The sequence below is a fragment of the Tenrec ecaudatus genome, chromosome 7 (assembly GCF_050624435.1).
Source record: "Tenrec ecaudatus isolate mTenEca1 chromosome 7, mTenEca1.hap1, whole genome shotgun sequence".
Lineage (NCBI taxonomy): Eukaryota > Metazoa > Chordata > Mammalia > Afrosoricida > Tenrecidae > Tenrec > Tenrec ecaudatus.
The window spans coordinates 29,664,186-29,687,923 of NC_134536.1; the positions used below are offsets into that span (position 1 = coordinate 29,664,186).

The following is a 23,738-nucleotide window of genomic DNA, read 5'->3' on the forward strand; positions in this document are numbered from 1 at the left end:
CCATCAAACAGCGGAAGAAAGGCTGATGATCACTAGCCATCAGGGAGAAGCCAACCAAGGCAATAGCGAGATACCACTTTGACCACCAAGTTTCAAACACTTCACCGACAATGACCGCCTAGTTTCAGGAACTAATGCTAACAAATGTTGGAGAGGCTGGTAGCTATTGGAACCCTCGGGCACGACTGTAATATGCTCAACCGCTATGGGAAGCCATATGGAGCAGCCTCAAGCAACTGGGAGGCTACATGACCCAGCAATCCCTCTGCTGGGTGTCGACTCTCAAGAAGTACGAGTCATAACATGAGCAGGCATCTACACGCATGTGTTCATTGCAGCACTGTTCACAACAGCAAGAAGATGGAAACAACCTACATGACCATCGGTGGAAGAAGGGATGAAGAAACTTTGAAACATACACACGCTGGATACTCTGCTTGCTAAAACAACAACAACAACAACAACAACAACAACAACGATGAAACCACAAAGCACCTCATGGTGTGGATTAACCTAGAGAACATTATGCTGCGTGAAATTAGTCAATCACAAATAGACAAACAGTGTATGAGGCCACTGTTATAAAGGAAAAAAACACAAGATAAAAACTTTCATACACATAGGAACCGATTTTGGTGGTGGGAACCAACACAGGAAGATGAAGCAATAGGCTAGACTAGAGGGTGGACAGGTATGCCCTTGGGTGGGAGGGAAGAGAGTCATCCATGAATGAGGAAAGCAAAATCAAAGAGGGCCAGGGTAAGCTATTGGGAAGGTGGTGGTGGTGGTTGATAAGTCCTTAAATTGTTGAATAAAAAAATGGATTATACAAAATATAAACCCTCATCGAATTCACAATTTAAAAATTATTTTTAAAAGCCCTGAGAACCCTTTGACTGTTGGTCTGTGACTAAATTTAAAGGGCTTATTATGAAAGTAGTCTTCAGTCTTTGACTCCTAATTGGAGAATGTCAATAAGGGACAATTTGTATATTCAGAGGAGGGAGACCGGAAGGTTTATCAATAGTCTCTGCTACAGGTACACAGGCGGTGAAAGTAGATTGGGGAAATAATGATAGAGCCGCTGCCTTCCAAGGTCAATAAACCTCTGCTCTGTGGTGAACATTCTTGTCCTGTGTGATTTTCCGTAATTCACCCAGTGCACTTGAGTGTCTCCCTCTGAACATGGTCTTCGCCACATGTGATGTCAACAAGCACTGACTGGGCAATGGTCAAGCACTTTAGCTGCCAATCCAGAGTTAGATGGTTTGCACCCAACAGTTGATCCCGGGGAGAAAGACGAGCTACTCTGTTCCCATGAGGATGACCATGTAGGAAACCTCGTGTGTTCCTGCAAACTAAAATGAACCCCATGGCACACAGAAACAGCATGTTGACACTAGGGTCACATGAAAGCATACATGTCCTAGACAGCCCATAGCACATGTCGATACTCAAGTTAAATGAAAGCATAAATGAACATTGTTTAGCACAGTGTCTAGGCCATACTAATCTCTCAACTAATTAGGATTTGTGGGATGATCGTGGCTTGAGACAAAAGAGCACCTGGAGACATTCAGCGAAGCCAGGAGCCACTTAGCCTGGGACGAGGCTGTTAAGGGAGGCAATCACTAAGCAGGTATGTGAATCAATAGAACTCTGCTTCAGAAGAGCAGAACATCTGTCTGTCTTCCCAGAGCATAGAGCATGCCCTAAATACAGTGAGCGCTCAGCAAATAGTTACTGAATAAACTGAAGAAAAGAAGAGGAAGGCAGAAGCAAGGTCTGGAAGACATCCATCCAATAACAACAGCAAGGGACCATCCTTTAAACAATTTCAAGCAAGAGTTCTGAGCACTCTCTCTGGAGGGGCATCCTCCTTCTGTTTGCTTTTCCTTCTCTCTCCTACTCTCCTTATCTTTTGGCTGAGGTTTGTGACCAGGACTCTGAAAGCATCAACCAACTGCAATTCATTACAGAAATCGTCAGGCATTGTCTGATTGTGTTTTCATTCAGACTTTATTAGCTGGTCAATGTGTTCTAACAGAGCTCCAAGACTGGGGTCAGTTTCAGTGATTTGTCTCACTGGTCTTGCAGGAACGTTCCTGTGGAGGGAGAGAAGTTACAGGTCATCAGGAGGCAAGGGGACAAACTCATCAACAGCTTCGTGAACACCTTTCCTTGGGCCTGTTCACCCATCAGACCTGTTTGCATCATTTCTCCAGGCCTGTGAACGAGCAAAGAGAAAATGAAAAGTAGAAGAATCATATCTTTTCTCACTCAAGGAAGTGGATGGGGAACGTATGGATGGAATTCACAAGTCTACGTGCAGCCCCATCTGTGAAAAAAAGGACAGGCCTATTTCATGCCCTTCTGAAGGGAAACACATCACCCACTCGAAGCACTCTTCCTGCTATTTCAGCTCAAGTAGCCAAGATTTAGAAAAGCCACTGAGATCAAGCCAAGTAGTGATGCAGGATAATCATGGGTTAAGGAGAAACTTAAGGTGCCCCAGCAGAGAAAAGGTTAAATTCTTGGTTATTCGTCAAAAGGTTGGCAGGAAGAACATTCCCAGGGATTCCACAAGAGAAAGGCCTGATCACCTCCTCCACAGAGATTACAGTCAAGAAAATGGTACAGAACAGGTCTACCTTGTCACACAGGGTGGCTGTAAGTGAAACAAGGACTCACTGCTCCCCTCTAGCAACAGGACAGGTCACTCCCTAGATTTCATGAGCGGAGCACAGGTGGTGCAATGGTTGACCATTGGCCTACAACCTGCTTTCTGCTCCTATAAAGAATCAGCATCTCTGAACCCGCAAGAGCAGTTCTCCCCTGATCTGCCGGGTCACGATGAATCACAATCAGTTCCACTGTAGTGAGAAAATGACCTGAATTGGAATCAACTAGATGGCAGTGGGTTTTTTGTTTTTTGGCAGTAGGTTTTAAGGAGATGTTTTACATGATTTCTACTAGGATCGGATATGAGCACAGAATATCCCCAAACTTCCCCAAATAGTTTATATTGATTGATACTCCTTAAAAAATTTTGACCTTGGACATCCCCTCAAATTTTTCTGAGCCAGAATGATGGTTACAGCCAAGGGTCTGTACAATATACTTCAAAAGATCCAGACTTTCCCCCAAAACATTAAAAATAAAATACATATTTTATTTTGTAGACATCAACATTTAAAAGTATCTATTTCAAATAAAATGTTAAGATGTAGACAAAAGCATGATTTTGTAAACTCTTTTTATTGGGGGAGACTCATAAATCTCAAAACAACCCATCATTCAATGGTATTAAGCATACTTGTACATATGTTGCCATCAAATTTTCTAGAAAAATTTCTTTCTACTTGAGCCCTTGGTATCAGCTTCTCTTTTTTGCCCTTCCTCCACTATCCTCCCACTCTAGTGAAACAAAAGAATAATTTGATCCTAAAAATCAGATGTGTGCTCGCTTCGGCAGCACATATGCTAAAATTGGAACGATACAGAGAAGATTAGCATGGCCCCTGCGCAAGGATGACATGCAAATTCGGGAAGCGCTCCATATTTTTTAAAAATATCTCAGATGTATTGTTTTAATCAAAATAATTGAATCTTTATTAAATTATTAAAGCCATTTCAATCCAATAAATATAAGTTAAATAAATATCAAGTGATGTTGATAATATATTAATGAGTTTGTCAATTAAAAGCTAGAGCAATTCCAAAGTTTCCTGAATTCCATTGGCACTTATTAAAGTAGTATGGGATGATTAGCAATCAGAGATAAATAAGACGTGTCCATTGTCTAGCTGTGCAAGGCATAGACATAAGCAAACTAATGTGGTACAAAACCTTACATGCATGAAGCTGCTGGCAGGCATCCCAGAAAAAGCTCCTAATCCAGGCAGGGGAGAACCAGAAGAAGCGTCTCTGAAGAACTATGTAGAAGGACTGAAAGATGCAGAAAGCTGTTCCAGGTGGATGTGGAAGACAGATGGTAATCGCAAAGACCATCACGAAACTGTAGACCATCTGATGAGGTTAGAGTGATACATCTATATTGGGTCCAGAGAGAAGATTGAGGTTGAGGTAAAGATAAAACTGAAAAAGTGGATGAAGAAAGGATGTGTCCCTTTCTCCTAAGGTGAAGGGTAGAGGGACCACAATAGCATAGCCTCATATCGTGCCTTGCCTTTGAAATTCCCAAAGTATGCCTATGACCCCACCATGTTTATGAGCAGGGTCCTTCTTGTATTCTCAACAGAGCACCAGATTGATTGATACATCATATGGCCACTCTAGTAAATGCAGGTCGTTGCCCTGGAGATACAAGGGCTCCTGTCTTCAAGGCACTCACAAAAATGGAAGATGAAGGCACGAGAAGAGCTAACAATAATTCAAATCAAATGATGATAGATGCTACAATATATGAATGATGAAACATTCCCAGTGGTAATGACATTTGAACAAAACTTGGAAGGATCAATGGGAATTGAATAAGGATGCGATACCATTCTTAGTATGAAAGGTCAGGTCAGGTTGAAGAAAGGTAAGCATCAAAAGTAGAGAATACCAGTAGCTGAGGGGTCAACTGATGCTCAAAGATAAGCCTTTGAGACAAACGGTGGAGAACCTTGAATACCACATCAAAGAACCTGGAGTTGATCATGTCAACAATGAGGCATCCTCAAAGAATTCTCATCAGGAGGTCCATGGGGTTCCCTTTGGGTTTGAATCCATAGCTTCAGCTTCTCTGCAAAGGATGCGCAAGAGGGGGGAGATAATAGCTGCACCTCCATTGGAATGGAATCCACCACTGCAGATAGCTGAGTGCAAATGCTGTGTCCTATGCTGCTTGATGAACATGACTTTGGGGGGTCTAGAAAAAAGGCAAACAGTATTCTTATCTGTGAATGTCAGTATGCAAGAAAGGGAAAAAGATGCACGCTCCTAGGAAGATATATCAGCCAAAAAGTAAGAGGAACTTCGGGGATATTACAAAATGTTTGATGCGTTTACTACCCCAAAGGTTATAGAAATGTTTATACACTGTAAATTTTATAATAAATCAGAAGACCAAATGAACCCATGGAAAGGTTTGTGACAGAGCCAGAACTACTAATGAAGGACCTTTGCCTTCATTGACAGGGATGTACTCATTTGCAATAATGGTGTATTTCAGGCCTATGCAGTTAAAAAAAACTGACAAAGTGGGGATTTGGATTTTATTTCAATAAAGTAGCCTGCTGGCAGTTTTCATAAGCAAAAGAGGCTGGCCAGAAGCCATAGGAAGTGAGAGCAAAATGTACTTGTCTCCTTTGTTCTCTTATCTACCCTTCTTGCTGGTTTTTTTTAAGAAAAGAACAAAGAAATTTTTCAAAAGAACACCAATTCAATGAAATAAACTATATTAAATCTGATCAAGAGTGGGTGGCAGATAAAAGAGCCAGGACACCCTTGCATTCTATTGGCCGTGAGGAGGTGAAAAAAAAAATGGAACACTAGAGAAACCATATTTGCTCGATCACAGGAGGAGTCCTTGGCTGTCTCAAAGGGGTGCTTGTGTTAGGCTGGGGTGTCCAGAGAAACAAAAGCAGTGACACGCATCTGTGTACAAGAAAGGACTTTGTATCAAAAAGTCATTCCGTATCTAGCAGGTACCCCGTCCAGGCCACTCAAATCCATCAATCTGATGCTCGCTGGAACCCTCTAGAGCAGACTCAAGAAGCTACACGCGCTGTTCTCTACTTGGGGAAGGGGCAGAGAGAGAAAGGGAAGTCCCCAGGTTCTTCCTTAGAAGAAGGCTGCACTCGAAGGGAGCATCATCAGGCTGACCTGATTGACAGGCTGGACTCCACCTACGCTTTCATATAAATTCAAGTTTGTCTAAAATCATCCAACAATCGCAGTGCTCTTGACAAATCAGAAGGTTGTAGACTGCACACATCCATTCACAAGGCAGAGATTGCCTACATTTGTACAATTTGTATCAAGGGCCTTTTTTATTAGGAATTTTCTCCTACAGACATTGGAGAGACTTCTTCCACTATATAGTCAATGTTTATGGAGCAGATCATTGATTTTCTTATTGTGCTACTAATCACGGGGGCCCCTTCTTGCCAGTTGAGCCATATTGATTATACAGAAGACCTCTGTCACCACCTCAACTTGATCAGACAATCGCCCAAAGCAAAGAAATGTGACATTTTATGTAGCCTGTAGGGAGACAGCTCAGGTAAATGGAATGGTTTGTTAGCCTTTTTGAAATGTTGAAAACCGCTTAGCTGATGACAATTCTTCAAGGACCCTGTGGGATGTAGAAACCCTAGACAAAGAGCCTTTGCATCAGACAGTTGACTTTCAAAGGCTGGTTCATAACAAGAAACAAACCACATAGGCCTCACATCCCTAACTCTATTTCCTCATTCATCTTTATCCCATGTAACAAGTGCGTATTGAGCACAAACTTGGTAGTTATCAGGCACCTATGTAGACCTGCGGAGCATAAGTCTTTGCCTGGGAGTTGGCCCCCACTCCCTGAATATCAGAATTGAAACATGCTCCACATGCAGGGTTTTCAATGGTATCTTTTAGGAAGTGGATCAGGATGCCTTTCTTCCAAGATGCTTCTGGGTGGGCTCTGTCTTCCAACCTTTTGGTTAACTGCTTAATAGTTGAAATGTTTGCATCACCAGAGACCCTTGGGCATTGGGGAGGCAACGAGGAACACCTTTCAGTCATAAAATTCACCGTCTAAGCAGGGGAGTAGAGATATAAACCAACCCAGCGCGATCCAATAAGGGCTTGATCGCACACCAATCTGACTTTACAGCTGCCCAGTTATCATTTCCTAACTCCACCTTATCTCATCTGGGACAGCTTCCAAAGATGTTAACCAAGAAGCAAAGACCTTTGGACGGAGAAGGAACTAACCATTGAACGAGTGGGATCGGCCTTTCAGGAAAGAAAGGCAGCCTGCAGAACAGTCAACATCATGAGAATGAATGGAATGTTCAGAAACAGCTAGCAATTCAGCAGGGGCTGTAGGGATATGGTGTAAGAGTTAGGCCTACACAGGCTGCAGCCAGAATCCAGCTTCCCCATTTAGAACCCAGTGACCCTCCACAATTTACTTCCCCAAAGCCTTGGCTTCCCCAGCTGTATAATGGGGATGACACAGTATCTTTGCACTCAGTGTCACCAAATGATAATGACCATAACTGCGACTGTCAAGATGAATTTTCCAAGAGAAGAAAAATATTCGTTTCATTCACCCACCCCAGGTCTGCAATAATCTGTATGGCTGTTCCTAAAGTGATTTTTTTTTGCTTAGAGCAACAAAACATCTTGTGAATTAGCATACCAACCAACCAATGTGGGAAATTTGCTTTCAGCTCCACACAGGGGAATGTATAGAAAGTTCTTTTTAAAGCATTCCACACCTGTAAAAAGCCTCTTTGCCTTCAATGTGATGACTTAACTAGTGGGCTAAATAAACCCTCCTCCATGCAGAAGTGGTTTAGAAGGAGCCTCCAGGAAATTGCATTCGATATGCGCAAGCTTCCTGACAAACAGGTCCTCTCTCCCAGGGCACCCTTGGGGATTGGTGGAAGACAATTCTTCAGACCAGGCAGGAACACCAACAGAGCGGCATCTTCACAGCTCCATCTCCACCCCGCCCAGCCCCTGGGCTTTCAGATGAGTCGATATCGCAAGCCTCCTTTTACCAGAATTCTCTGACTTCAGCCCACCATGGGCCATCAAGGGGAGCTTGAGAATGGTTGCTATTGTGGTTGTCCGGTGTCCTTGAAGCAGGGCTGACTCACAGCGATCCTACGTACAGCAGAAAGAATCACTGCCAGCTCAGTTGCCATCTCACAGTTGGTCTGAATGTTTGAGCCCATCGTTGCCGCCACTCTGTCAATCTATCTAGTGGAAGCTAGGCCCCAGCGAAGGAAACCTCCCAATCTCGGAGATCAGTCCATTTTCCTCTCAACGTCTGTACCATTAAAAACATAATTGTATTGGAAAGGGAAAGGCTAACAACTTTCGATTAAAGTTTGTCCGCAAGAGACTGGGTGAGGGGTGAGAGCATATAGAGACGGGAGGAGTGGTCCTTTAGAGCTGAAATCAAAGTGCCTTATTTCAGGGTGGTGTGTTTTACCCAAATGGTTCCTAACAGCCTGCTAACAGCTGAGGTCTTCTCATGCTGGAGACCACCCAGATGTGATAACTCGGTGTTGAACTCATCTTGTTTGCATGTGTGAAGGCAGATGCCTGCAGCCCCAGGAGTTAGAAGCAACCCACAGAGCAAGCCCAGTCAGATGTCCCTTCAGAGTCCTGGCTATGCAAGCAAGGCTGCAGGAAAGACACTCCCACCCTGCGGGGGTCCTTGGAAGTCCTTCTGAAAACCCCAAAAGGAAAGGCCCCACCACCACGGGGGGGGGGGGGGAGGGGGAGGGGGGAGGGGGAATTCTGGGTGTGATAGAGCATCAGGGGTCCTGGGGTGGCATCCTGGGATATGAGTTGGAATGCTAAGGGCAAGGTCAGCATTTTGAAAACCACCAGCTGCCCCAAGGGAAAAAATTTGCTATGTCCAACTCCCGTCAAGGTTGACAGTCAGTCTCAGGGGCTGTTCTACTCTGTCCTCCAGGGTCGCCATGAGTCGGAATCTACTCTAGTCAGGAATGATCTCATCTATATTTATATGTACTACATTCTATATGTTACACCTTATATAATAAATATAGTTAAACATATCACATTGTATTAGTACGTTCATGCATGAAATACAACGTATCTTTTTGTTTTGCCCAGAAAAGTTGTTTTTCTCACATCCAATAGTTTTACTCCCCTCCCCCCCCCAAGGTGTTAGTGTCAGTCACTTTGTCACAGCATGTAGAACTCATTAGAAACAAGCTAAAAGTGTGTCTGAGTTGTTACGCTGTAACCTTCCCTTAGCCTGTCCTCCTGCAGACTTCAGAAAAGTCAGTTCTTCATGCAAAGCAAAACTGTTCTTAGTTGGTGTGCCCCCGGATCACTGCAGCTGAGCACACAACCCGCAATACAGGAGCTGTCCTCACCGAAAAGAAAGCCAGCAATGAAACTGCACAACTGAACGAACATCAACATGTGGCAAAATAACGAGGAATTCATGGCCTTGTGAGTCTAATGAAAGGAGGGGAAAGGACATGGATTATGCAAACCCCAAAAAGGCCCGCATGGAGGTTTCGGTTTCTGAAGCTGCAGCAGGAAACTGAGTGGGAAGGAATGAAACACTCCAGAGAGGGACAGGGCAGTGGTCAGAAAGTGACACAGGCTCTCAGGTGAGGAGAGAAACCGGTAGGCCCATGGGTCAGAGGTCAGATGGACGAGTTCCAGTTTAGTGGCTAACAATCAGATGTCTTAGATGATCATTGCGTTTCCCAGGTGCTTAGTGTTAATTGGTGTCACCAAATTGGTTCCTCCTCACGGTGACCCCAGGTCCAACCAACAGAAGGAAATACTGGCCGGTCCTGCACCATCCTCACCACTGTTGTTAAAACCATTGTTGCTGCCCCGATGTCCATCCGTCTTGACAAAGGTCTTACTCCCTGTCACTTCTGACCCTCTTGACTAAGCACCATGTTCTCTCTCAGGGACTAGCTCTCTTGATAACACGTTGGTGATAGATACATTTTAAGGGTGACTATTATGGAAATCTAGTCCCCATGGGAAGAACCGGTATGTGCCGTAGACTCTATATACTGTGTGTGTGCACACGTGTTTCACACACATGTACTTTATACAGAGCACAAGGAGCATGCTGAGTGAGATCCTGGACTGAACAAATCGAAGACCTTGAAAGACTCTCTTGGATGAATTTCCCAAAATTTATCACCTCAAAATGATGAAAGAGTAAGAAAACAATAACTTGTTCCTCTCCCAGAGCTGTCAGTCAGAGGGACATCTGTAATGGACCAAAATTACCTTTGTGTTTTTTTAAATAATGTTGCTTTTCAGGAATTTTCACTGGACTCATTCGATATCGCCTTTAGAATTACCTGCATGATAAATTACTCTGGGAATTAAGAATAGCAACAGCAGCAAAATGGTTTATCTTTCCTAATAAACTAGTAGTCCTTTCCTTATTTACTAATGAAAGCCAGGTAACAATCTGCTTCCCTCTTTGCCGTAGCTACCAGGAAGCTCCGGAAAGCTTGCTCCCTCGGGGTCTACTGATTTCATTATCTAGTCCTCCTCCCTTATCGCTGGTATTTTATTCTTGCGCTGTTTGTCTTACCCTAGCTTTTGTAATGCTCTTTTTTCATGCAAAACGAGAAGGTGCAAGGGTAGGGGGAGCTAGCCTTGTCCTTTCAGGATTATAATGGCTTTCACTTCTGGGTGAGAAAAGAAGGGTGGAAAGGGTAAAGAATTTTAGAGCAGCTTCTCTTGATTTGCAGAAACAAGGAAACGACTGGTGTTTTGCAAGACTTAACTGGTTTGAAATCCAATTCTACCTCACTGCCTTTTAAGGGAAAGAAATCATCACAGAAAGCCCTTAAGCTTTGAAGTCAGGCAGACTCTGTTTGAAATCACATCTCTGTCATGTGACAGCAGTGGGGTGATTTCAGTCAAATCACTTCACCTCTCGGGAGCTCAGATACGTTTGTTGCAAAGCTGACAGTGAGACACTGTAAGAAAGACCTGTCTGTAGGAACAGGTAACATGCAGCCTGGGTAGTGTGTCTATGATACATTGTTTGGGGGTTTAGTCCTGTATCTTTAGAAACAGAGTGGGTTGAGTAGCAGAGTCCAGTGTGGTAGTGGATGACAACCAGAAGCCATCTCCCAGACCATTTTTCTTTTCTTTTTCTTTTTCATAGATCTCCTGTTTTGAAAAAGAAGTCTGCAACATCATTAAAGTAATGAATGATTCATTTTCTAATCTTAGAAAATAAAATCAACTTGCCAGTGACCATATAATACCTATTTTGTTGCTGTTGGGTGCCACCCCGTCAGTTCCACTCCCAGCCCAGCAGAAGGGCACACTGCAGGGCCCTGTGCCATCTTCACCGTCACACCGTCAGGTTAGGTTTCAGCCACTGTGTCAGCCTCTCCCCTGGAGGGTCTTCCTCTGTTTGGCGGATGGACCCTCTCCTTTACCAAGCACGGTGTCCTTCACCTTACATAAAGTATGCGAAATAACGTCTCCATTTCTTCTAAGAATTCTGGCTGTACTTCTCCCAAGATAGATTTACTTATTTCTCTGGCAGTCCATGGTACATCCAATACGCTTTTCCAACACCATAATTCAAATGCATTGATTTTTCTATGGTCTTGCTTATTCATTGTCCAGTTTTCACATGTGTAACATTCAAAGAAAGAAACTCAATTTTAGCTTCTAAAATAATGCCCCCATTGTTTTTCAAACCAGTACTTCTGCCTATCATAAACAATTCTGAAATAATCTGAATAATCCCTCATCTTTCCTCTGGCATTAGACCTGATTTTCCTCTTCTACAACACACCTTTTATTTTTTTTCTGTTAAAGAGGGGTGGGGAGTGGTGGTGTTCTTATCTAATCATGGTGACTCATGGACAGAAAACCATAGGGTTTTCATGACTGCAACACACTCCCACCAGCCAGCATGGTCTACTCAAGTGGGCCCGCCTCAAGTTTGATATAGAGTTGGCTTCCTAGAGATTCCAGAAAGCTTGGCAGTTGTCCTAGCCATTAGCCCATCTATGGTGAGCGTTTGGTCCATTCTGTGGATGAAAGCCTTGGCTACATGTAGGTTTCCTTTAGGCATCCCTGGGTGGTGGTCCACTCTGAGGTTCTTGGCGGTTTACCCAGAAGCCTTTCGGGAGATGTGTCTGGCGATCTGCTTCTGAATGATCACAATCTTGAAAGCTGTACTGTACGGAACACTTGTACTCTGTCCACGTGGATTTACCGTGAGTCAGAAATGACTTGATAGCAAGCAGTAACACCAGGTTTTCTCTCCAGAAGTTCACATGGTCCCATCAGTGAGATATGGGATCTTCTTTCTGGCTTTGCTCTACATTCCCTCTGTAACGGGGCCCTGGGCAAGTCATTTCAACTCCCTTAACCTGAATTTCTGGTGGCCTAGTGTTTACACGCCTGGGGCTGCTAACTGCAAGGTCGGCAGTTTGAAACCACCAGCTGTTCTGTGGGGAGAAAGAGGGACTTTCTACTCTGCTAACGCTTTGTCGTCTCAGAACCCATGAGGCAGTTCTGCCCTGTCCCATAGGGTCACTGTTAGTTGGCATGGACTTGATGGGAGTGAGTTTGGTGGATTATTATTATAACTTGAATTTTACTATCGCCAAACTTAATGGGTTGGGGTAGATGGCTGTAATGGGCCCTCCCATCTGCAGCATCCTGATTCTATGACTTAAAAGTCTATTTCAAGGATTCCGTCCCCAGTATTCAAGAACTACCTGTAATTAAACAGGTACATGTGACTTGTGAAATCTCTTCCATTCTTTTATAGTCACACATGGAGAACCAACGACTCGGTAAACTTTGCAAAAGATACAGGATCATATTTCTAACTTGATGCATTGAAAGAAAACTGAAAACGTTCTACTCTACCTGCCTATACATATCCTTTCACTTTTAGGAGCACAGCAACATCATGTAACTTGAATCAGGACCACCACTCAGTTGTACCTTCTTTGTGTATGATGATCCGACAAAGAAAAATTGATGTAGATAATCAGATAATAGCAGATTAGAGCACACACTCAAACTTCAGTGAACAAATGTAGTATCCAAGCATACTTAGTAACTACAATTGTAATCCACAACAATAACAAACACTCAAAATTTCTTGTTGTTTATCAGATGAATACCTATATATCATAACATAGTTTCTGCCTCCCATTTCATGAAAATTCTGTTTCTAAAGTGACCAACATGACTTATGATCAGAAACCATTTTAAAATCGAGACTTCAAATTAAATGGAAAGGAGAAATTAGCCCCTGAGGGGTACAACTAGTTAATGTGCTCAGCTGCTAAAGTGGGAGGCTAAGAGTTTGAATCTACCCCGGAGATATCTCAGAAGAAAGGCCAGGTGATCCTCTTCCCCCAAATCCGTCTGTTGAGAATCCTATGGACATAGTTGTATTTGACGCACCGTGAGCCAGAGCTAAGTTAAGGGCGACTGGTTTGACTGGTTTATCAACTACGTACAGAGGATCTGGAGTGGATTTGGATGGTCACAGAGGCCATGTTATAAATTCACACTGCGTTAAGGATTAGGCACACACACCGATAAGAAGGTCTCCACTCTAGGGGAGCTTACGGTGGCGACAGTGAGGGAAATGGCGAGGACATCGAGAAAAGCAAATGTCTGCAGAACACAAGCTGCATAAGTGACAGCCTATCTGTCCTAGTCTCACCGGCACTCTTATCGCCAAAGATCTCATGAGAGAACATCTCTTGATGTTCTGTGGGTTTCTGAGACTATACTTCCTCATAGGAGCAGGAAGCCTCATCTTTCTCCTACAGAGTTGCCAGTAGTTTCAAACTGCTGACCTTGCAGTTAGCAGTCCAAAGGACCCAGTACACCACCAGGGATCCCTTCTAGGGCCATCGCTATAGGTGTATCACTACCATGACAATCCAATTATACAAAAGGTCATCTTATTTCAACAGTCTGAGAGTGGTTCACGGTTCCCATCACATGCAAATTTGAGAAGCTAGGCATCAGATGAGTTTAGCACTCCCTAGCCCATGACAAAGTGATGGTGCAAGCAACCTTGTTGGGCAGTGTCGGTGTGGAGCGGGGCTGCAGTATCGCTCCAAAGAACGACAAAAACTGTGTTCAGGATACTAACATGGACTCGATAACACATGAGTAAGTAGAATTCTACCCATTCAGAAGTCCATGTTGTTTCGCCGGACTCGGCAGTTTTAGCACAGCCGTAGCAGGAAGGGAGGAAAGGCGACATACTAGTCACCACATTAGTTCGCGTTTCTTTGGCGATGTCGCCATTTGGCTCTGCTGGTGCCTCTATCCAGAGCGGAGCTGGCTCTCCCACCAATCAGACCCACAAAAGATTGAAGAGAGCTTTTACATTCACAGCGGAATGCTGATGTTTCTAGAGCTGGAAATTCTTGTGTCCACTAGCGCTCCAGGTACTCAGAGGTCTAGGGAGCTGGGGTTTTAGGGCTAAGATGCTGATCGTGTCTTGTACATGTGTATACTCCTTTTTCCACTCGCAAAAGATAACCTATCTCAACGTGCTGGGACTGCTTCCCTGGTCCCATCGCATACGGATTACTAAAGCTAGGCATGGAATGAGTTTAGAAATCCCTAGCCCATGACAAATGAATGGGGTATGCTAGATTGTTTAGAAGAACTCAAGCACCTACAAGCACCTTAAAAATAACCATTTTAAATACAGATGATTAACACACTAGGACCAGACATCCTTACCTAGTTCTAAAAATAGATCACCTAAACATTTATCTAGAGCTGGCATGTAAATGAACAGAAGGAAGGAATAAAGAATATACTATTTAAAAATTGACTTACTGAAAAAATAATAATTTATAAATTATCAAGGGTTCATGAGGAAGGGGGGACCGGGGAAGGAAGAGGGAAATGAGGATACCAAGGGCTCAAGTGGAAAGAAGATGTTTTGAGAATGATGATGGCAACAAATGTACGAATGTATTTGACACAATGGATGGATGTTGGGATTGTGATGAGTTGTACGAGCCCCCAATAAAATGATTTTTTTTAATTAACTCACAAATAACTTTGGGGTCATATAATCATTTTATGGGGGTGGGCGGAATCTCTTGTATTTAAAAAAATAAAAAATGAAATTAAAATGCAAAAAAAGAAATCAGCTATTATTCAGCTTTCCCAGTTGTTTTTAACTTGCCACTCCTTACTCTGCCTTAGTCATTGATCCAAATCATTTACTAATAGAAATCTAATGAAGGCTGGTTACCACCCAGATTGGTATTTATGCAACTGGCCTTCATAGAGTTTTTCTTTATTTTGCGCTTCCATTCTGGTGATCATTTTTAACAAACCCATCCAGGTGCATTATTACACATCCCCCAAATGACCACCTTTCGGTCTTTGGATTTGTGATTTCGTAGCAGTACTTTAAGGGTTGACGCTAATGAGAAAAGAACTGGGTGGCTTTAAGATATAAGTGATCTATTCATGCCACGTGAATGCCACATGTTTACTCCAAATCAAGTTTTTGCACTGATTCAAATAGAGAATTCCACATGCCACATTATAACACTGGTACGCTGAACTCGGTAGACAACCACCAACCACTAGTTCTGTCTTGCTAGGTCCACACTGCGAGAGGCGGCTTACTTTGACAAAATCTGCTTTGTAAATGCTGCTCATTTGAGTTTGATTGGTTCTGTGGTTTCAGTTTTCCTTTAATGCATTCTGACACGACAGTTGTAGAGTAGCTCCAAACATGAAGATGTCACACATTGTTTTCCGTTTTACATACTTCGGGAAATTTAATAAGATTAATTTCACTAAGGCCTTGGCGATTTCTTTTTTGAAAGAAGTCCCAGTGTACCTCAAATCTGCATCCCGGGACATTTTTTTTTTTTGCTTGTGAAGTCCTTCCATTACAATAGGCCATCCCAGGAACTATTTGGCACGTTTCAGGTCATTTTTCAGTTTCTGAAAGAAAGATGAAGAGTTCACAGAAAAACTTTTATTTTTGCTAAGTATATTATTGAAGTTTGTTGGGGGGTTAGATTTTATTTTAACTCAGTCACTGGCCAGTGCTTATTGCATCCAGCTATCAAAAACAAGCTTCCTTTTTCAATGTAGTGCATGCCTATAGCATTATTGCCTTCGAAGTAGTCATGTATTGAAAGCATGATTTGCTGACAGATCCTAACCTGACCATCTTTCCTTTCAAAGATCGGACTAAATGCACTCTTCAGTGCAGGCCGAGCTGTAATGACAGAGTGCTACAGAGTGTGATAGCACAGCTGAATGCAAAAGACATTCATCTCCTGCTGTGTTTACTTCTTAGCTTTTAAACTTAAGAAGAATTTTTTGCATTTTGTCAAAACTGAGACCAGATGAGTAGTTTCCGGCTATTATTTGCAGCGACTCCTCCCAACTTCTAGACGTGGTTGCTGAGTATTTCTTATTCATCGAAGGCTAATCTGATTTGCTTTGTCAGTGTCTCCTCTGCTTCACGTTGACGTTGGAGTCCTAGTAGCCCTGGGGGCCTAATGGTTTACTTGTTGGCCTGCTACCCACAAGGTCAGCCCTCCAAAGGACCATGCTCTTCTCCGGAGAAAGGCGGGGCTTGCTACTTCCTTAAAGAGTAGAGTCATTATAATTGAATGACAATGAACAGCTCTGAGCTGAATGCATCAGAATATTCAAAAAGTAAATTAGCATAAAGTTCTATAGCCTCCTAGACAAGACTTTGTACTCTCATAATCACTTGCCCTCTTGGAAACTCACAGAGACACTTGCCCCCTTGTCCTATAGGGTCGCTGTGTGTCAGAATCGACTCGATGACAGTGAATGAATTATATTGACATATGTCAGTTGGGCTGACAAAAAAAATGTTTTGGGGGGTTGTAACTAACCACGGGGAGGTCTTTATAAAAATATAGCGAATTTCTCCTGAAGAACGGCACACACATTTTTAGAAAGCCATCTTAATGCCATTCCCTCCAACAGCGTGATCCTGTATAATCCGCACCCTGGGCGCCATGGCACCGGAGGCCCTCCAGAGGCCAGCTCTACCCTGATGGACATGGGTGACAGGATTGTCATGAGCCAAGGCTGGCTGGATGCCAACTGGTTATTACTCTTCCATCTTTTTCTCTTTTTTAAATCATTTTATTGGGGGCTCCTACAACTCTTATCACAATCCATACATCCATCCATTGTGTCAAACACATTTGTACATCTGCTGCCTTCATCATTCTCAAAACATGTTCATTCTACTTGAGCCCTTAGTATTAGTTCCTCATTTTCTCCTCCCTCCCCACCCCCTCTCCCTCATGAACCCTTGATAATTTATAAATTATTATTATTTTGTCATGTCTTAAACTATCTGACATCTCCCTTCACCCACTTTCTATTATCTGTCCACCAGGGAGGGGGTTTTATGTGGATCCTTGTGATTGGTTCCCCCTTTCTATCCCACCTTCCCCCTACCCTCACTACTCTCACTATAGGTCCTGAGGGGTTAATCTGTCATGGAGTCCCTGTGTTTCCAGTTCTTATCTTTACCAATGTACATGCTCTGGTCTAGCTGGCTTTGTAAGGTAGAGTTTGGATCATGATAGTGGGGGTGGGGAAGAAGCATTAAAGAACTAGAGGAAAATTGTGTTTTAAAAAAAAAAAATTTTATTAGCACCTCATCCACATGTCATCCAAATGGGTAATTCAATCATAACAAAAGAAGTGGCACAATTCTAGAACATTTTCTTCTTCCTCCTTTTTTTCTTTTTTTTTAAAAATAGGCTTTTCTTTTCTTTTTTTTGTTTGTAGTTGGAATGAGTTTATTTAATTTATTTTTAATCATATTATTAGGTGCTCATACATCTCTTATCACATCCATACATACATCAGTTGTGTAAAGCACATTTGTGCATTCATTGTCCTCATCATTCTCAAAACATTTGCTCTCCACTTAAGCCCCTGGAATCAGCTCCTGTTTCCCCTCACTCCCTGCTCCCCCCTCTCTCATGAACCCTTGATAATTTATAAATTATTATTTTGTCATATCTTGCATTATCTGATGTCTCCCTTCACCCACTTTTCTGTTGTCTGTCCCCCAGGGAGGAGGTCACTTGTAGATCCTTGTAATCAGTTCCCCCTTTCCAACCCACTCTCCCTCCACCCTCCCAGTATCACCACTCATACCACTGGTCCTGAAGGGATCATCTGCCCTGGATTCCCTGTATTTCTGGTTCCTATCTGTATCAGTGTACATCCTCTGGTCTAGCCAGACTTGCAAGGTAGAATTGGAATCATGATCGTTGGGGAGGCAGGGAGGAGGAAGCATTTAGGAACTAGAGGAAAGTTGTATTTTCCATTGTTGCTGTATCGCTCCCTGGCTGGCTTGTCTCCTCCCTGAGACTCTCCTGTAAGGGGATGTCCAGTGGCCTGCAAATGGGCTTTAGGTCTCCACTCCACACTTCCCCCTTCATTCACTATGATAATATTTTTTGTTGTGATGATGCCTGATACAAAAGTTGTGTGTTTCATCTGTGCTATACTGCACCCTGACTGGCTCATCTCCTCCCCTGCGATCCTTCTGTAAGGGGATGTCCAGTTGCCTACAGATAGACTTTGGTCTCTACACTGCACTTCCCCTCATTCACAGTGATATGATATTTTTGTTTTTTGATGCCTGTTACCTGATCCCCTCCACACCCCGTGATCACACAGGCTGGTGTGCTTCTTCCATGTGGCCTTTGTTGTTCCTCAGCTAGATGGCTGCTTGTTTATCTTCAAGCCTTTAAGACCCCAGACGCTATATCTTTTGATAGCCAGGCACCATCAGCATTCTTTACCACATTTGCTTATGCACCCACTTTGTCTTCAGCAATCATGTCGGGAAGGTGAGTATCATAGTATGCCAGTTTAATAGAACAAAGTGTTCTTGCATTGAGGGAGTACTTGAGTGGAGGCCCAATGTCCATCTGCTACCTCAATACTAAACCTATAAATATATGCACATAGAGCTATTTCCTCATCATATATATATATATATTTACATCTCTCTAAATGCCCTTTGCCTCCTAGTTATTTCCTCTATTTTCTTTTACTTTCCTCCTGTTCCACTATCAAGTTCAGCCTTCATTTGCATTTCAGTAATTCCTGTCAGTTACATTGCCCTTGATCAGACCCTACCAGGCCTTCTACACCCTCCTTGCCATTGATTTCGGATCACTTGTTCCCTTGTCCCTGGGTTTTGCTAACACCCACTTCATTTCCTTCACCTCCCTCTCTCTGATGTCCCCTGGAACATTTGATCCCATTGTTTTCTCCTCCAGATAGTTTATCCCACCTATCTTATCTAGACCTGCAGAGATAATAATATGCAGAAAAAACAATCCAAGCAAAACAAACCAATAAAACAATAAAAATGACCAAAAAAAGAAAAGCCTGTAAATAGTTCAAGGTCTATTTGTTGATCATTAGGAGTATTTTCTGGTCAAGTCTTATGAGGTGTCATGTCCTGACCTCAAAGTCTACTTTTGATATTCACGGGGGATTTCGTTGCTCGGTTCCCCTTGCTGTTCTGTTGCACATCCTTAGTGTTTCGCCTCAATGTGGTGAGGTCTGATTGGGAGCAATTCCCACACTGGGTCTCCAGTTGTTCCCCCATAGTTCTATGGGTCAGTGAAGGATGTCGTGTCTCATAGTGGGGCTGGCCCGATGATCCTCTCTGTGCTTTGTCTGTTCTGAGTGGGAATATTGTCATCAGAGCTTGGTGGGCCAGGATGTGCTCCACTCTCTCTTCCTCCCCCTTCATTTGCTCCTGTGTGTTCTGATCAGACATGTCCCTCTCCCTGAGCTGGAACTTCAGTGCTGTCCTCTGAACTAAATTCTTCTGCAGGGAAGGGGGGCTGTCCAACTCTTCTAACTTAAAAACAAACAAACAAACCCGTGAGTAAAAAATAATTTTAAGTTGTAAAACCAAAGTACATGCACGCACGCGCGCACACACACTCACACACACACACACACACACACAACTTAGCCCTCTGGTTGGGGTTGTTTAGTGAGAGGGTCCTTGAGTTAGGCGCCCTTCTGATGAAGACTGCAAGCTGCTCTGTGAGCTTACTCAACTCCCACTGGACTTCTGGAAACTCCACGATGAACAGGAAGGGCACTTTCAAGTTAATTTTATTTCCCAACATCTTTTAAAAACAGAAATAGATGCACACTCTGTGGCTGCCTTTTACAATTGGCTCACCTCGGATGCAGCAAGCCAGTGGAGAAATGTGGATCCAAAGCTTCAGGACATCTCCATTCTATCACACTTAAGCTTTCAGAGAGACTTTGGCCCCTCTGGCCATCAGCCCTGGTGTTTTAAAATCCTGATGTGTAAGAAAAGTCTTTATAAGCAAGTCACTTAACCTCTCAAGACCTCAGATTTCTCATCTAGAATTGGAGGAAGTGGGGATAAGATTATTTTTAAAGCCCCACCCAGAACTAGAATTCTATGGTTTTATGTATTCCTGAACGTTTGCATAACTGTTGAGCATCAGAAACACCGTTTGAATATTTTAAAGCAGTATCACAAAACAAGAGACCTTTAATATAGAAGGCACATGACGGTAGAGCTGAGAATACTTAAAGCCTGCAGACCAGTTTGAACACCACTGATAAAAAGCTCTCGCTTTAAGAACACTTTCCTTTTTTCTTTGTCTCGACGGAAAAGGAAAACATCTGGAAAGGATCCACCATATTAGTTTCCCGATGTGTATACCAGAACATATGTATTAAGTCACCTGTCAGCCTTTTCTTCTCCAGAATAAATAACCATCGTAAGTCCCATTTCCTATCCCCTTCACATATATTTCCTTTTCTTTAAATGGCCCTTCTTTCGTTTCTGTAACTCTTTATTAAAATGTAATGTTACAAACCAACCATGATGTCTAAGAAGAGCCGAGTGTAGCAAAAGAATTACTTCCAGCTCTATCATGTGATAGTCTCACTCCCAATCCATTCCAAACTGTTGCCTTCTTTACACAGCGTCCCACTGCTGCCTCCTCTTCTACCAAGAGTGCAGAATGGCCCCTAACCTTTTTTGCCCCCTGAACTGGTTCTATCTGCTCAATAATTTTTCATCTGTACCAATCATACTTGTTATTGCCTTTCTTGGACCCCCTGCAGCTTTTTCTACTGAATAGAAACCTATAATCTCCTGGACCATTGCGCTAGTTAGTTAAGGCCACCCAAAATACCTGTGAATTTCCAAACCCAATGTGAATGTTCTTTCATTGATAGTTAAAGCTGTAACCTCACAAAATGTCAGATAAAATAACTTACTCCTGAGGGGATCCTCTCGACCCACCCTCATTGACAGAGACCCTCCGATGCACACGGAGGGTACTTTGCAGGTGTGCTTCGGGGGCCTTGGGGGCAAATCAGGAAACTGCTTCCACCACAGAGGGAGCTACCCAACCGACCGGCAAACACAAATGGCCAGAACTCGCCTGAATAAGTCATAAAGGAAGGTCTGAACAAAGCTCCCGGGAGCCCTGAGGGAGTGGGAACATTCTTTTGATCTGGGGGACCAGGGAAGGCTCCAAAGAGGATCTGACATCTGAGATGAACCCTCAAAAGATGGGCAAAATTCTACAAGTGTGGTGGCAATTCAGGGGAACTGGGCTAAGTGAGCATGACCTGGGCTGGTGCCGCACCAGTGGGCTCTGTGAGAATGGTACTCAGTTGCCATCTACCTGTACACCAGGCTGGTGGTTTGTGGACCCTAACCAACTGAGGAGCCTTTAAAAATTAGAAATCTTTCAACCTGCTGAAACTAGTTGGTTTAGAGAGGATGTCCTTCAATCTTTACTTGTACCACCTTCTCAGATGACAATAGTCTCATCAAGTTTAAAGGCCCATTTTTAACCCAGACATTTCCCTGAGTCCCGCATGACGAGAGTTATGTATTCATCAACTAAGGAAATGCATAAAGACAGGAAGTTTCTTTTACTAACTTGAACAAAATCCACGTGCTTACAAAGAGCTTCCCATATCACTTTTCATGGACTCTGACAAGCGAGACATTACTTATCCAATTTACAGGTAAGGCCAAGGCATTAATGTCTTCGTTACCCATGAACCTTAGCCCTGAGGAAAAAGAACCCTCCAGAGCTCCAGAAGCCAAACACCCACCAGCTCCCAACCCAGACTGCTCTACAGACCTGTCCAGGAATGGGTTTCTCCATCACAGACAAGGCCGGGAAGGACGGAGGAGACAGGCAGGAATCGAGACAGGACTGTTGTCGAACCAAACACTCAAATCGACAGGCAGCCAAGTGGGTGAAGAGCCACTTCTCACCTGTGAAGACCAAGAGCCAAGGCCGTGGAGAGGGTAAGAGGGCAAAGGGACCAAGCAGAGGTGGTCTCTGCCCATCTCCTGGCATCATTCCAGTTTCCTTATCTGGCATCCTTTGAGAAAGGTCCTTCTTCTATAACTTAGTAGTGGATGGTCCTCACTGAAGGTATCTTCTCAAACGGATAATGGTTTTGCCAGATGAACCACAATGCACACAGTAGACAGCTGCGGTTCTTTTCCACTAGACTTCTCCTCTCCTCCGCCCCCCTCAACCATGAAACTCACCTTCTCCAGAAAAATCTCCCTGAGCCACCGAGCTAAGTCCTCCCTTCGGGTCCTCCCTGCATACCTACGGCATGTGTCATTCATCACTCATCCACTCATAGGTCTGTTCAGTAACAGACAAATCTTCTCACTAAAAGACAGCGAATGAAGGGGAGGCAGCTGGTCTGCAGGAGCCGGTGGTGAGAAGCTCCTGAGATGCTCAGTAGGTCACGCGGCAGGGCTGGAGGTGAGTGCCCGGAAGAAGAAAGCTGAGTGGGGGAATAACGATGATGCTCCTGGAGTCGGCTGGTCAGGAAGACCTCCTTTGGGCGGTATTTGAGCAGAGATGTGATTAAATGTGGGTGTGGGACAATGAAAAGTCTCTTTTCCCTCCCCAGCGGGTGTGTGTGTGCTTCCTAAATTTCAAACAAGTTATATTCCCATAGAATTCAGACATTGCCTTTTGTTTTGTTTTAATATATGCAGGGAACATGGCTTTTTTTAAAAAAAAATACAAATAGCTCAGACCGAGTCATGAGGACACTGAGTGGCATCGCTGGTGATGGGATAACTTGGGGGTGGGGGACAGCCTATTCTGGGGTGGGCACCACACAGGGGTGTGACTTTTTGTTCCTGGTGCATGGGACTCAGTCCGACCCCTGTCACCTACAAGCAGAGGAGGGCCTTGAACCTGCCAACGAGTGGGGCAGCCCCCTCATCCCTGATCTGCAGGCAGCAGGGCCCTGGCAAGGGAAGCCAGGGGCTACTTGCATCCTGCCGGATCTCAGGGTCAACTTCAGAGCCTAAGGCCAATCCCCATTGCCAAAGCCGAATGTATCCATTTGTAACAGCCCAAGTTGTGTCTCCCTGCCCTAGAGGAGCTGCGAGGGACACGGATGGGGTGTCGTCACTCTTTCAGAATCTCGCTCAAACATCTGCTCTGGGAGTATAACCACCACAGAATCCCACCTGTTCCATTAGCGAAACCAGCATCAGGCTTAGAACAAGGTAGAGGGTTGAAAGGCATGGGAAACAAGGGTGTTAAGGTCATCCTCTGCCTTAGACTGCCCAATAAGGGGAATAGGTGGCAGACAGCTGGACCAGAGTGGTGCGACTCGACACACTCCCAGACCAGGACACTGGCCCCCAGGAGCCAGTTTGCGGCATATAAACCCAGGGCTGTCCTTCAAGCTCTGGACATGGGCAAGATGAGATGGATGAAATGGAGGGGACCTCTTCCTGGGGACTGGTACCCCTGCACGGACAGAAGTAGCACTCTACCTGAAGCCAGCTGTCCCCATCATGGCATAGATTTGGGGTTGATCTGCTTCTTCACCACTCAGTTATGTAGAGAGCTCAAACAGGCTACTCCCTAACCATCCTTCAGAGGGCCAGTCCCTGGCGCACCTCACCCTGGATTACT

The 23,738-nt window shown here is 44.0% G+C and overlaps 1 non-coding gene across 1 annotated transcript; it reads left to right on the forward strand.

The window, feature by feature from the left end:
- The first annotated feature begins 3,459 nt into the window (after nucleotides 1-3,459).
- Nucleotides 3,460-3,566, forward strand: LOC142453920 (U6 spliceosomal RNA). Its single transcript, XR_012785475.1, has one exon. It is a non-coding gene; the product is annotated as a U6 spliceosomal RNA (small nuclear RNA).
- Nucleotides 3,567-23,738: the final 20,172 nt, after the last annotated feature.